At 44.7% G+C, this 3,514-nt stretch overlaps 1 long non-coding RNA gene across 1 annotated transcript; it reads left to right on the forward strand.

Annotated features, from left to right (window-relative positions):
- The first annotated feature begins 702 nt into the window (after nt 1–702).
- LOC105311384 lies at nt 703–3,045 on the forward strand. The gene is made up of 3 exons (XR_897673.2): nt 703–952; nt 2,289–2,357; nt 2,871–3,045. It is a non-coding gene; the product is annotated as an uncharacterized LOC105311384 (long non-coding RNA).
- The last annotated feature ends 469 nt before the right edge of the window (nt 3,046–3,514 follow it).

The raw sequence follows: 3,514 nt of genomic DNA on the forward strand, positions 1-3,514 counted from the left end.
CTCCTCAGATCAGCGCAAGGTGTGAAGACGAGCGAGGCCTCCTGACTTTTAAGAGGCCTCCTGACTTTTTAGGGGTGACAGAGAAGACACTTATACCACTTCCCTGAAACAAGGGGGAAGTCAGCGCATGTGGTTTATGGGGACGAATGGAAAGCTCAGCTTTTTTGAGAAAGTACTGGGGATATTTACTAGGCCATTGGTGACTTAGAATAGAGCTCAGGAAAAATTTTGAGAGTCAGCAGTACAGGTTTGGGGGTTAAAGATGCAAATTTTGAGTAATCTGTATAGTAATAAACGTCTAACAACATTTGATAATCCCAAATTGGAAATCCATTGGTGAGCATTAACAGGTAAGACCGCACTTCCCGAGAGCTGGCTCCCACAGAATGCTGATTCCGTCATGTCATCTGTAAAATCCTGCAGACTTTCTCAGCAGCCTTTTGGGGTGGCCATTGCGCATGGCCCGTCTTACAGAGACACTGTGGAGGCGCTGAGGGCTTCTCATGTTCAAAGTGTCGAAGTCGGGATTAGACACTGCGGCCCCAGGGCCCGCGTCTGAACTCTGTCCTGACCACACCGATGTGAAGAGCGAAGCCTTCTCGGCCGTCCTCCCTGGGCATCCCACACGCACGCCAGCAGCGGAAGCGTTCTGCACGCGGGTGGGGACGGAAGTCCCGGGACCGTGGCGCCACACGGGTCTGCCCCAAGCGGGCGAGGGCGGGGCCGCGCCTGGCAGCGGTGCTGGGGCCCCGTCCTCTGCCGCGTGCTCGTGCTGGCGAGTTCTTCCCACAGTGCGGCCGCGTGGAGCGTCATCTTCAAAAGACACTTCATGTTGCCATGTGCTCGAACGTTTTCCTGCTTTGAGTAATGTCACTCTGCTTGTATTTTGCTTTAATTATTTCTTTTTTTTTCTTTTCTGAAGTCAACAGCTCTTTATACCACCTTTGATGAAGTAAGTAAATTTATAAAGTATCTTGAAACAAGTAAAATGTTGTGTTTTTTTAAAATGCAAGTTAAAATACAAAATTAAAGAGCAGCCATAAGTCACGTTTACAGGAAAATATTGATAGTCATATAAACCAAACAACAAAAAAACTTACATAGAGTTAAATGTAGTTTTCAGGCTAAATGAGACCATTTCCGAGGCTATAGAGGCCAAAGTCGGAGCGCCAGGAGGTGCACCGTCACCTGCTGTGATTCCTTAGAGGCCTACGTGTCAGACTTCATTAGCACGTTCCCTGTCTGCACGTGAACTACACGTCGACTGCTGTCGGGAGCACGTGGTGTGCATTGATGCGTTTAGTCTGCATGTTTGGGGTCGGATTCTGAAGGTGAAAATCTGGAATAGTAAAAATTACCATTGGAAATGCCTTCTGTCACTTGTGGAGTTTAGAGGCTTTTGTATGTGTCATCCTGGGTAGTAATTCTTACATACCCTGAAGTGTGTGTGACACCGTGGAGTCAGCCTGCAGGAGGAAACAAAAGCAAAGTCTCAGGTGGAGATTCAGGCATTCAGATCATTTTGCCTTTAAATACCCGTTAGAATTCTAAGTGGATAGGTGGTGAGTGAACCAGCGCGGTGCCTGCTTACCTGCACAGTTTATTCCGTTAGGTCAGTAGTCCACTATTAGTAAGTGTGTGATACGTCCGATACTGTGATGATTGGATTGGATAATACAGTCTGTGTGGGGAAAGACCTAGAGGCTGGGACAAGTGGTTGGGTTCCACGGCCTACGGTGAGGTAGGGAGTGGCTAACGAAGTGACTGGTAGGTACTTATATACACGTGCACATGCGGACCTATGAATATACACACAGGTATGCAGATACAGGTACACAAACAAGTGTGTACGTATAAACAGACAAACATGTAAACATATGCACAGGTGCACATATACACATATACACATATAGATACGCAAATAAACAAGTATATATAAACACACATGTACTCACATGCACACATACAAATGTAGGTAAACACATATACACATAAATATGCAAAAACACACCCCCCCACACACAAGAAGATACATCTACTGAAAGTCATACAGGTTAGGCAAAGTTTTCCTGAACTGGGAGTTGCTACATTTAAGACTGTCCTTATTTCTTTCTGTTGGCTTGGGGCTTGTTTAACATTTCATATCAAAGGTACCTTATCCTTCGACTCTAAAAGTCGTGTGTGTGTGTGTGTATATGTGTGTGTGTGTGTGTGTGTGTGTGTGTGTGTGTGTGTGCGTGTGTGTGTGTGTGTGTACCAGTTAATTTGTTTATTTTTGGTGTTTTTAGATACTGGCGAAACACTTGAATGATGGTCAAGTCAACCAGCTTCCTCTTTTCCTTGGAGAGCCTGCAATGGTGAGGACTGGGCCTCCCAGTCGGAAGGTCTCGTGTTTATGGGTGGCCTCGCGCGTCTCCGGGGTGCTATACGTTCTGACTTCTGAAGCGCTCAGCGGGCCCCGAGCCTCCTGCGCACGCCTCAACCTCATTGTCTGCAGGAGGCACCTGCCGAGCTGTGACTCCAGCCCAAGTCCTGTGCATCATGTTTATCATTCAAATGCCCTTTTTCTAAGGCCTGCTGATTTAGAGGCCCTCTCCCCAGAGAGTGCTTGAACGTGTTGGTTCCATGCATTGTGCGGGTAGAGTTTTATTCCCGGGAGGACCCCACCCGACAGAGCAGGGGGCAGTGAGATCGGGTTCCAGGAGGCTTGCTTGGTTCTTGGGGTTGTCGTCTGGCCCTCAGTCTCCTTGAGGCTCACCTCTCGTGCTGAGTGAACACTGGCCTTGACCGTGTCAGGCCTGGGCCTTGGCACTTTCCTTTCCTCTGCTGAGAATACTAATAAAAGGTTTTCTGTGATTTTTTTCTGAAAGGAATTTCTCTGGGATTTCCTGAACCATCAGGAGGGTCCCCGTGTAAGAGATCATTTAAGCCATGGGGAAGTCAGCCTACCTGGATTTCCAAAAGAAATAACAGATCAGCTGCTTGCATTTTCCATTGTACTTTTACTGAGATTCGTTGATGAAGATGTGGCATCGGTGTTTAAGGTAACGTATAGGGAAAAAAACGATTTATTAAGTCACTGTCATTCAGTTCTGAAAGATACAGTTTATTTTTAAATGTAATTAACTCTTAATCATGCTTTGCTTAATTTATCTGAGTTACAGTATGCCATCGAAACAGATAATTGTGAATTGATCATATGTATGCATGTATCCTGTATAACAAATAAGTATTAATCTAATCTAAACTAATTTAACCCATTTCTTCAGAACACGTTTGCCTTTGTTTTTAACTGCCACAGGAAATTGCAAACCAAAGACTATAACTCAGGATTAACTAAAAATAATGGAAATTTTTATAGATGTCTGTTAAATTGGTGGGCTACAATGTTCGCATCTATCAACAAACTAAATTTTTATTATTAAACTACGGTTAGAATGTTTATCGATATTTTAATTTTTCAGATTATACATGTAACAATTATTGTTAAAGTTTTTTTTAAAGTTCGAACCAG

The sequence above is a fragment of the Pteropus vampyrus genome, unplaced genomic scaffold (assembly GCF_000151845.1).
Source record: "Pteropus vampyrus isolate Shadow unplaced genomic scaffold, Pvam_2.0 Scaffold1000003662, whole genome shotgun sequence".
NCBI classification, from domain to species: Eukaryota; Metazoa; Chordata; class Mammalia; order Chiroptera; family Pteropodidae; genus Pteropus; species Pteropus vampyrus.